The following is a 12328-nucleotide window of genomic DNA, read 5'->3' on the forward strand; positions in this document are numbered from 1 at the left end:
AATACCAAGAGTGTGCAAAGCTGTCATCAAGGCAAAGGGTGGCTACTTTGAAGAATCTCAAATATAAAATATATTTTGATTTGTTTAACACCTTTTTGGTTAATACATGATTCCATATGTGTTATTTCATAGTTTTGATGTCTTCACTATTATATTCTACAATGTAGAAAACAGTAAAAAATCAAGAAAAACCCTTGAATGAGTAGGTGTCTCCAAACTGTTGACTGGTACTGTGTATCATCATTACCAAGTGCCTCTCACATTGTAACCTCCTCAAAAAGTTCTACATCTGCACCATCAAGAGCATCTTGACTGGCTGCATCACCGCTTGGTATGGCAACTGCTCAGCATCTGACCGTAAGGCGCTACAGAGGGTAGTGCGTACAGCCCAGTACATCACTGGGACCTAGCTCTCTGTCATCCAGGACCTCTATACCAGGCAGTGTCACAGGAAAACCCTAAAAATTGTCAGACTCCAGCCACCCAAGTCACAGTCTGTTATCTCTCTGCTACTGCACGGCAAGTGTTACCGTAGCCCCAAGTCTGGGACCAAAAAGCTCCTGAACAGCTTCTCCCCCAAACCCGTAAGACCGCTGAACAGTTAATCAAATGGCTACCTGGACTTTATGGTTTTCACCCCTACCTACATGTACATAGTACTTCAATTAATCACCTAATCAAACCTACATGTACATATTACCTCAATCAATCACCCCAACTACCTCGTCCCCCAGTACACTGACTTGGGACCGGTACTCCTTGTATACAGTATAGCCTGTATATAGCCTTATTATTGTTATTTTATTCTGTTACTAGTTGATATTTATTTATTAGCTAATTTTCTTACTTTTTAACTGCATTGTTGGGAAAGGGCTCGACTCGTAAGTAAGGATTTCACGGTAAAGTCTGCACTTTTTGTATTCGGCGCATGTGACATTTGATTTGATTACAAAATAGAACTTGTTCTAGAACAGTCACTTCAGTCATTCCATAGTTCTGACTGATAACTAGGACTGGCACATAGTTGAGGGAGTGTACTTCTGACCCATATACAGTATTAAAGTAATGTGATTGGTCATTGGGAATTTATGTTTGACGCATTATAATTTAATCAATGCTTCAGAGACTTTGTCAGCATTCCAAATGCCACCGTATTCCCTATGTAGTGCACTACTTTTGACCACAGCTCTGAGCCCTGGTCCAAATAACTGCACTCCATAGGGAATAGGGTGCCATTTGGGATGCCGACTTTGTAATTGCTCAGTCCTTCTATTAATATATTGTCACGTGTTCAATGCAATTACATTCTTGGAAAGTCAATTCAATTAATTTTTATCAGGACTTTAAAATGTACTCATCCTATTCATGTTCCTGTGTTATTAATTATGCCGTTTTATAACGATGTGTGTCATCACGTCAGCAAATAAAAACAGATTTAATTAATTGAGCGTTGCATGACCTTTATTCAAAGTCACAAATGGAAGTAATAAGAAAGTTGTGAATAGTTTTTTATTTCACATGGATGAGCTTTTTGTTATTAGCATGTAATACTTACATCTTCAATTTCATTTACACACCAGGACAACAGAGCCACTGCAGTCGTGTGTGTGTGTGTGTGTGTGTGTCATCAAAGCATTCTTTTTTTTGCAAAGCCCTCATGCGTTTGGCTCTGCTCATATAAGTGAATATATATCCTCATATTATCATGCTTATCCATTTATCATAATCTTCCTCAGAAAGCAGCAGTCAGAGCTGACGTCAACGTGTCTGAGAAACGCTTGTTGTTGTTCACCTCAAGTCAAAACTTGTCTAAAAGTATTCAGTCCATGTGATGGAGAGGCTTGTGAGAGTCATTTGCCACTGCCTCCAGCGTAATTTGGCGGGAAATCAGAGTTGCTGACTGAAGTCTGGGATTGGCACCAGCACAAAAACATTTGTGAGGGGCGGTAGGGTATTGTGTGTGTGTACGTGTGTGTGCATGAGCGTTCTTTTTATTTAGGGTTTGTTGCCTGCTGCTTTTGAGTTGAGAAAGGTCTGATTCCTATTTAGATATGTTTTGCCTTCCAGAACTATAAACAGACTAATTTATTTTGGAAAATACTTTCCAGTTGTTCGTTGTGCCAAACTTTTTGTAGCTGATGTGAAGTGTACCACAGCGAACGTGTGTGCATCCATGTGTGTGCACTCACTGATGTGTCGGTGAGCTGGCGACCTGCAACACTGCCTTCCCTTTCCTGGTCAGCTTTCTTTTGTCGTTGTTTTGTGCGACACTAAATCACTACAGTGGTCATAACAGCTTACCAAGCCAGCCTCATCAAGGTGCTTTACAAGCCAAACTTGACAAAAGTCTGCCAAAAGCAACCAGCGCCACAGCCGGCCCGCTCATTAGGCAGGATTATGTGGCCGCCTATGGTGGCAGATTGACGAGGGCGGCGTTTTCTGAGCTCAACTGACCAAGACACACCTCCAACAACAACACATAACACCTCTCCAGGGTGCTGTTGGAGAGATGCAGCGCTCCACATTCTGTCAAAAATAATTATCTAACATAAATCATATAGAAGATATAGCATATGGTGGAAAGAGTATGTGGTCTTCTCTGTAGCCTACAGCCTGGAGATGAACTGTATGACAATGTAATGAGACTTTTTACATCTTGCCGGTTTCTCTGATCAAATAGCCTAACCTAAATGGCACCCAATCAAATAACAAAATGCGCTGACATGTTAACAAACAACATCTTAAAACAGGACAGGTCGAAGTACAATGGACAATCAGGATACTCACAATTGCTGTCCAGGAGTTTCATCCTGTGGGCTAAATTGTCATGATCAGTGGTTTAAACTTTTTGTCCATACATTTTTTATGAGCTGATCGTAGCGAAAAAAATAACATTCTTCTGCATTTCCCGCTATGTAAACACATTGCAAATAGGCTCAGGATATCTCCTCCTGATGAAGTTAGGTAGCTGATATTCAGAGCTTAAATAGCTAAAATTGATTAGTCACAGGAATCAGGACTAATAAAGCCAACACAACGGCCTGTTTTACAAACAGTTGGGCCTACCGCATGGATGGACATTCATAAAATTCCATTGCAGTCCGGCATGGTAGGCTACACTCCAGTAAGCATGGACCGACGCCAATGTCTTTTGGACATCTTTGTATGGTCCGTACCACCCGTCTTTTTTATTGGTGTTTTACAAACTGTAGGCCTAGATGGTCATTCCTAAAATTACATTTCAGCTGACACTGTAGGCTAGGGATAGGCAACTCCAGTCCTCTAGGGACTGATCGGGGTCACACTTTTTCCCCAGCCCCAGCTAACACATCTGACACCAATAATCAACTAATCATGACGTTACGTTTAGAAAGCAATTTGTTTCATCAGCTGTGTTGACTAGGAATGGGGAAATGTGACACCGCTCCGGCCCCCGAGGATTAGAGTTGCCCATCCCTGCTGTAGGCTATACCTCAGTAAGCACGGACTGACGCTGACTCCTTTTGGACATCTTTTTTTGGTCCTGTCCGGACCAGCCTTGATTTCCACGTCCACGGACGTTGTTTTTTGGTCCGGTCCCGACTAAATCTGAACCAATCATAGATGTCTATGTTTGGTTCAGGTGTTGTCCGTTCTGGACCAGCCTTGATTTGGCCCAAACATAGACGTCTATAAATTACATATTTTCAACTTTCATTCAGAACTGAAAATTACCCTGATTTCAACATCCGGAAGATATGTATTTTCAAAGCCCGGAAAATACGTATTTTCAACATCCGGAAAATACAGTTGAAGTCGGAAGTTTACATACACCTTAGCCAAATACATATAAACTCAGTTTTTCACAATTCCTGACATTTAATCCTGGTAAAAATGCCCCGTCTTAGGTCAATTAGGATCACCACTTGATTTTAAGAATGTGAAATGTCAGAATAATAGTAGAGAGAACGATTTATTTCAGCTTTTATTTCTTTCATCACATTCCCATTGGGTCAGAAGTTTACATACACTCAATTAGTATTTGGTAGCATTGCCATTAAATTGTTTAACTTGGGTTAAATGTTTCGGGGAGCCTTCCACAAGCTTCCCACAATAAGTTGGGTGAATTTTGGCCCATTCCTCCTTGCTCGCATACACTTTTTCAGTTCTGCCCACAAATTTTCTATAGGATTGAGGTCAGGGCTTTGTGATGGCCAGTCCAATACCTTGACTTTGTTGTCCTTAAGCCATTTTGCCACAACTTTGGAAGTATGTACTTCCTGACTGATGACTTGAGATGTTGCTTCAATATATCCACATAATTTTCCTGCCTCATGATGCCATCTACACTGCTCAAAAAAATAAAGGGAACACTTAAACAACACAATGTAACTCCAAGTCAATCACACTTCTGTGAAATCAAACTGTCCACTTAGGAAGCAACACTGATTGACAATAAATTTCACATGCTGTTGTGCAAATGGAATAGACAACAGGTGGGAATTATAGGCAATTAGCAAGACACCCCCAATAAAGGAGTGGTTCTGCAGGTGGTGACCACAGACCACTTCTCAGTTCCTATGCTTCCTGGCTGATGTTTTGGTCACTTTTGAATGCTGCCGGTGCTTTCACTCTAGTGGTAGCATGAGACGGAGTCTACAACCCACACAAGTGGCTCAGGTAGTGCAGCTCATCCAGGATGGCACATCAATGCGAGCTGTGGCAAGAAGGTTTGCTGTTTCTGTCAGCGTAGTATCCAGAGCATGGAGGCGCTACCAGGAGACAGGCCTGTACATCAGGAGACGTGGAGGAGGCCGTAGGAGGGCAACAACCCGACCGCTACCTCCGCCTTTGTGCAAGGAGGAGCAGGAGGAGCACTGCCAGAGCCCTGCAAAATGACCTCCAGCAGGCCACAAATGTACATGTGTCTGCTCAAATGGTCAGAAACAGACTCCATGAGGGTGGTATGAGGGCCCGACGTCCACAGGTGGGGGTTGTGCTTACAGCCCAACACCGTGCAGGACGTTTGGCATTTGCCAGAGAACACCAAGATTGGCAAATTCACCACTGGCGCCCTGTGCTCTTCACAGATGAATGCAGGTTCACACTGAGCACGTGACAGACGTGACAGAGTCTGGAGATGCCGTGGAGAACGTTCTGCTGCCTGCAACATCCTCCAGCATGACCGGTTTGGCGGTGGGTCAGTCATGGTGTGGGGTGGCATTTCTTTGGGGGGCCGCACAGCCCTCCATGTGCTCGCCAGAGGTAGCCTGACTGCCATTAGTTACCGAGATGAGATCCTCAGACCCCTTGTGAGACCATATGCTGGTGCGGTTGGCCCTGGGTTCCTCCTAATGCAAGACAATGCTAGACCTCATGTGGCTGGAGTGTGTCAGCAGTTCCTGCAAGAGGAAGGCATTGATGCTATGGACTGGCCCGCCCGTTCCCCAGACCTGAATCCAATTGAGCACATCTGAGACATCATGTCTCGCTCCATCCAGCAACGCCACGTTGCACCACAGACTGTCCAGGAGTTGGCGGATGCTTTAGTCCAGGTCTGGGAGGAGATCCCTCAGGAGACCATCCGCCACCTCATCTGGAGCATGCCCAGGCATTGTAGGGAGGTCATACAGGCACGTGGAGGCCACACACACTACTGAGCCTCATTTTGACTTGTTTTAAGGACATTACATCAAAGTTGGATCAGCCTGTAGTGTGGTTTTCCACTTTAATTTTGAGTGTGACTCCAAATCCAGACCGCCATGGGTTCATAAATTGGATTTCCATTGATTATTTTTGTGTGATTTTGTTGTCAGCACATTCAACTATGTAAAGTTCATTCATTCAGATCTAGGATGTGTTATTTTAGTGTTCCCTTTATTTTTTTGAGCAGTGTATTTTATGAAGTGCACCAGTCCCTCCTGCAGCAAAGTACCCCCACAACATGATACTGACAGCCCCGTGCTTCATGGTTGGGATGGTGTTCTTCGGTTTGCAAGCCTCCCCCTTTTTCCTCCAAACATAACGATGGTCATTATGGCCAAACAGTTCAATTTTTGTTTCATCAGACCAGCGGACATTTCTCCAAAAAGTACGATCTTTGTCCCCATGTGCAGTTGCAAACCGTAGTCTGGCTTTTTTTAAGGCGGTTTTGGAGCAGTGGCTTCTTCCTTTATGAGTGGCCTTTCAGGTTATGTCGATATAGGACTCGTTTTACTGTGGATATAGATACTTTTGTACCTGTTTCCTCCATTATCTTCACAAGGTCCTTTGCTGTTGTTCTGGGATTGATTTGCACATTTTGCACCCAAGTACGTTCATCTGTAGGAGACAGAACGCGCCTCCTTCCTGAGAGGTATGTGTCACACCCTGACCTGAGAGAGCCTTTTTATGTCTCTATTTAGGTTTGGTCAGGGTGTGATTTGGGTGGGCATTCTATGTCTGTATTTCTATGTTGGGGAATGCTTTGTTTCGGCCGGGTATGGCTCCCAATCAGGAACAGCTGTACATCGTTGTTGCTGATTGGGAGTCATTCTTAGGCAGCATGTTTTTCCTTTGGGTTTTGTGGGTAGATGTTTTCTGTTTAGTGTTTTGCATCTGACAGAACTGTTTGGCTGTCGGTTTCTTGTTTTTTGTGTTCTATCTTCAATAAATTCATAATGAGCACTAACCGCGCTGCACCTTGGTTCACTCTCTCCAAAGACAGCCGTTACAGTTTGACGGCTGCGTGGTCCCATGGTGTTTATACTTACATACTATTGTTTGTACAGCTGAACGTCGCTCCCAAGGATGAACCAGACTTGTGGAGGTCTACAATGTTTTGTCAGAGGTTTTGGCTGATTTCTTTTGACTTTCCCATGATGTCAAGCAAAGAGGCACTGAGTTTGAAGGTAGGCCTTGAAATACATCGACAGGTACACCTCCAATTGACTCAAATGATGTCAATTAGCCTATCAGAAGCTTCTAAAGCCATGACATCATTTTCTGGAATTTCCCAAGCTCTTTAAAGGCACAGTCAACTTAGTGTATGTAAACTTCTGACCCACTGGAATTGAGATACAGTGAATTTTAAGTGAAATAATCTGTTTGTAAACAGTTGTTGGAAAAATGACTTGTGTCATGCACAAAGTAGATGTCCTAACCGACTTGCCAAAACTATAGTTTGTTGACAAGAAATTTGTGGAGTGGTTGAAAAACGAGTTTGAATGACGCCAACCTAAGTGTATGTAAACTTCCGACTTCAACTGTTCCTATTTTCAACTTTCTTTCAGAACTGAAAATTAACCTTATTTCAACGTCTAGAAAATACATCTTTTCACCTTTCATTCAAAACCTAAATTGAACCTAGCTTCAACATCTGGAAAAATATGTATTTTTGATGTATTTTCAATGTAATTTTGCTTACTGGGACTATTCTTGTAGGGACAGCCATTTTTTGGCCTCGCCTATGGCGGCAGAATGGCCAAGACCTGCCCTGACCAGCACACTTTTAGAGTTGAGGCAGCCTTCATATTATGTTAACAATATGTTTGCTAAACCTCACCTGTTCTGCTCTGTGCTATGTTTTACTTACTGTACCATCCATATTGTACTATTTTTAAACTGCAATATTTAAAATAGGCACGCCCACAGTATGGGACGTGCTGCTTATGTAAATTCATGAAGTGGAACATACAGCCTTAGGATGCTACTCTACCCTCTCTCCCCAATTGTTTCATTTCATTTATTGAAATGAAGATATTTCTATTTCCAACTTTCACTTTCTTTAGTTTCTGCATGTCTCAGCAGAGTCCAGTGTCCCTGGAGGCAGAACATAAAAAATATATGTAAAACATTTCCTTCTCTTGACCACATGAAAGCCTTTCGGAATCACTACTCTTTCTCTCAATTATGTAAATATCATTTGGAAGAAGAAACTGCTACACTGGCCTATTCTATTCAAACGACCTGAATGACGCATTGTGGGTAATCGTTAGGCTATACCCCACACCCTCTTTAAGCTGGGTCATGTTGAGTAAGCACAAAATGATAAAAAAAATATGCTTTTTGAAAGGGAGAGAATCAAGGAAGTACTAGCTGAACTTAACTAAGATATTTTTTTTATTAACGTGTGCCCCATGGAACATTAAATCAGTTAGGATTGTACACCATCTGTGTACAAAGCATTGGACAAAGCTTTTGCCTCTACCTTTGAAGGCTATGAGGATCTTCACTTACTGGTCAAGACCAGTCAGGTCCACTGGGAAGCACTGGGCCATCATCTGGTAATGGGAGGATTCAGATGCCCTCTGCATTATAGATGAGCAACAGTACAGCAAGTGTGTGTCCCAAATGGCACCCTATTCTATGTACAGTGCACTACTTTCCACTATGAAGGGAATAGGATGCCATTTTGAATGCAGCCCCACCATATCAGGGTAGAATGGGTAAAGGAGACCTAGCTACTCTGCTCCTATCATGTGGCTTCATGTCATACATCAAGTAATAGAGGACAGGATACCTGCTGAAGTAGCCCTGTTCCTTCCACCCTGTTGCTGTGTATTACAGATATGGAATAGAATACATTTGAGCTTACATTGAAGAGGAGAGCTAATCGAAAAGGGCCCTTACGTAACAGGACATGAACTGCCCCTTTCTGCATACCAATGACTGTCCAGACATGTCCAGATGGGATTCAGCACAGGATCGTTGATGTGAGTTGACATTGTGAAGGAGGTGGCTTGGCTAACAGAAGAACCACGGCCCTGTAGACAAGAGGAGAGCAGGCTTGATCAATATGGCTTCAGAGAGTGATCAATCAGTCTGAATCTGCCTGGCACAGTAAACTATGGTTTTATTAGCATTGAGCTGACCGTCCATCCGCTGCGGATGGGGATGGGGACACAGTCTTACGACACTAATGCATTTAGATGCGTTCCCCAAAGAAAAGAGGGGGGTATAGAGAGACGGAGGTAGAGAAAGAAAGAGAAAGAAAAGAGAGAGGTAGATTTGCGTCTGACCTTTCCCTTAACGCTGTAATGTAATGTTATGGGGAGGGATTGAGGCCCCATTAGATGATGACATGGGGATCATGACAACCACTTAGCGTGATGTCATAGTAGATCAGAATGATTCATGTTGGAGGATAACAGGAAGAGAAGGGAGGGAGTGTTGCATGATGGGAGATTGCTTTTTATTGTGAACTGGGTAAATGTGGGAAAGTAGATAGTGGAACTACAGAAACACAACTCTGCACCTACTGCAGGGCCATTCAACCGCAGCTGGTACCAGCTGACTAACTCATTTAGGACCAGCGATGGAAACTCAATTGGTCCAATTCAGAGAATAATTTATTGAATCAGGTGGTTTAGTGGTGTAGCTGAGTGCAATGGTGGAGTGTAAGGGTAACATGTTATAGTATCTCTCAGTTCAGCTCATTTCAGTTCAACTCTGTTCCGTATGAACTCAAAAGGGGTTATTCTATTAATTCTTTACCTTGATCACTTTGAACACACACACACACACACACACACACACACACACACACACACACACACACACACACACACACTAATTTCTATTTTAGATTGAAGACATGTATGCAGCTTTTCATACCACCTGAACACTGTTTATTTCCCTTAAACTCGCTCTCTGACAACTTGTACCCAGCTATAGTCACATACAGTACAACGTTTACAATCAATACAGACAGGGGGAATGGCAATCTCCTGGAAACACGGTCAGTGGTATTAAATGCAGCGGAGGTAGAGATGGAGAGAGGGAACACCTGGGAGGATAAGGCTTGAGGCAGATGAAGGGATGAGGGGAAGCTAATGAGACGGAGGTAGCCACTGGAGACTTAGGTGTGTTGGTTGGTCGGTCCAAAGGTGGGCAGGATGCTGCAGCTTAAAGAATGTAATTACTAACAGCATCATGAGTAGAATTGACTGGATTATGGCCACATGAACAGGCTAATGGCGAACCGTAAAACCATGCATGTACAGGCAATGACTTTAGAGTAACACACTGCCTTGTCATCAAGGGGCAACATTTCCCTGTCTGTGCATGTGTGTTCCGTCTGTCATCCGCTGGGAATCTGATGAACTCCCGACGAAGCTCTCTGTGGGTGAATCGGTAGCCTTCCTTCACAGCAGGATAATCCAGTCTGGAAATCAGTCGATTAAGAGAGATTAAGAGATGGTGAGAGCTGCTGGTAATACCACTAAAAAGCACACTGGTTTACTCACTCACTCAAACTCTCCCTCACACATACACATCCAAACACACTTATGCACAGACTCCTTTATGCAGGCACGCACACACACACATACACACGCAGACAGACAGACACACTCGCATGCACTCCCCAGACTAGCTACTGTACATATGGAGCCTGTTTAATCAATTCTCAGTCTCTCTGTCCTCTATGACGCCTGTCCATACGTTATTCATTAACTCTGAGAAGTCAGCCCTTTTCTCAGCCTGTGACTGTGTTTTTATAAGCCTACCCAGACCCCGCTCTCACCAGATTGAAAAACAAAGAGTGAAACCAATACAATACATCCTCTGTTACACCATTGAAACCTTCTTGAGTCCAATTCATCCTGGACCAGGCTTTATTAGAAATTATTGTAATTGCGTTAACCCCTTCCTTTGCGCGCCGCCGCCAATCATTCCATTTGCTGTGCGCTTATTAAACCGAGGCTAGATAAAGTCCTCAGCTCCCAACTTCATTACACTTCATTTATATTAAACAGACAGACCATGATAACTCTCTTCCCCCGCCTGACCCAGCCGTCACCATATAGACCCGACGCGGCTGTGCTATCCCAGCAGACTACAGAGCTGACCCAACGGCACTGACCCAACGGCACTGACCCAACTGCACTGACCCAACGGCACTGGTCTGGTCCTATAGACAGCAGGGGTCTTTCTTCCTCTGCAATCCTCTCACATTTGTTTCTCTATTTGTTTTCTTGAAGAATCTCCTCTTCTCTGGTTTCTGTTGCTTTTGGCCCCTGGTCAGTTTTGTGTCATGATACATCCATATTTGCAGGTCTGGGGTCAGTTCAGAGCTTGGTTCCTCTCTCTTGCTCTCTCTCTCTCTCTCCCTTGCTTCTCTCTCACTCGGTCGCTTCACTCTCTCTCGCTTCACTCTCTCTCGCTTCACTCTCTTGCTTCCGTCTCTCTCTCTCTCTCTCTCTCTCTCTCTCTCTCTCTCTCTCTCTCTCTCTCTCTCTCTGCTTAGAATGAATCTGTAACAGATCTGTTGGAGGGCCAACTCCTCCTGTATTCCCTGGGCATAAAGAACCAACTCTGTGTGTGTCTGCGCATGCGTGTGTGTGTGTAGGTGGAACAGGGCCTGGCTGTTGTCTTTGGAACAGGCTCTGTTCTCTAACCAGTTGCACGTGGTTCCCTCACAGGTGACTGCCAAACAATGCTACAGTATTTTCTCCCTCTCTTTTTTCTCCTTCTCTCTTTCTCTGTTTGTGGGAAATATTATTTTATTCTCTGGAGCCATAATGCATCACAGAACATTCCCACCATAGCCTGGATAAGTTTTACACTGTTTGTGTCCTAAATGACACCCTATTCCCTACATAGTGCACCACTTTTGACCAGAGCCCTATGGGTCCTGATCAACAGTAACACATGGAAAAGGGAGCCATTTGGGACACAGCCTGTTGACAAGGACAGAATGGTTATAGGAAACCATACACAAAATGTATAATTTCACCAAATATTTAGGAAGAGGTCATCATTTCATGGAGTCAGTGAAGGAAGAAACCACATGGAAAAAGGGGTAAGCAAATTAGGTCCAAAAAACTGATTTTCATCAAGTCAAATGAATCTATTACGTTAGAGGTTTCATGATGCTAAGTAGATCGTTTTAAGATTGTCCTATACAACCAGTTTATACTCAATTTACCCCATACCCCAGCCAAGAGACCACTTTTTTAGACAAGCTATGTTTTCAAAACTGTAATGTTTACATGAATTAGGATTATTTCCAGGGATGCACAACACTCTGAAATATATATAGATATCTTTTGTCAGAAAGAATACTATATTTTTGTTGACGGAGTGATGCTGAATATATAACGTTTCTCAAATTACCCCACTCTGCCCTAACATCGATGACTGGAAAAAGAAGACTCATTTTCTTATTAGGTCCAAGCTAAAGCCCTACAATGTCATTTCTTAACTGTCACTCAGTAATAGTGTTGTGTTAAAAGTGACACGTGTATCGAGTGGCCGGTTCGCCCAATAATCAATGTCGCAATACATTGACCGCTGAGCAAAAGTAATTTGCCATTTAATGAGGCCCACTGGATGAGGCAGCTGTGTTTACAGGTATGGGAAATCCATG

At 43.4% G+C, this 12328-nt stretch overlaps 1 protein-coding gene across 2 annotated transcripts in view; it reads left to right on the forward strand.

Annotated features, from left to right (window-relative positions):
- LOC106578541 (partitioning defective 3 homolog) overlaps nucleotides 1–12328 on the forward strand; it is a 566386-nt gene that overhangs the window by 309035 nt on the left and 245023 nt on the right. The window lies entirely within an intron of this gene.

This window comes from Salmo salar, chromosome ssa19 (assembly GCF_905237065.1).
Source record: "Salmo salar chromosome ssa19, Ssal_v3.1, whole genome shotgun sequence".
Classification (NCBI taxonomy): domain Eukaryota; kingdom Metazoa; phylum Chordata; class Actinopteri; order Salmoniformes; family Salmonidae; genus Salmo; species Salmo salar.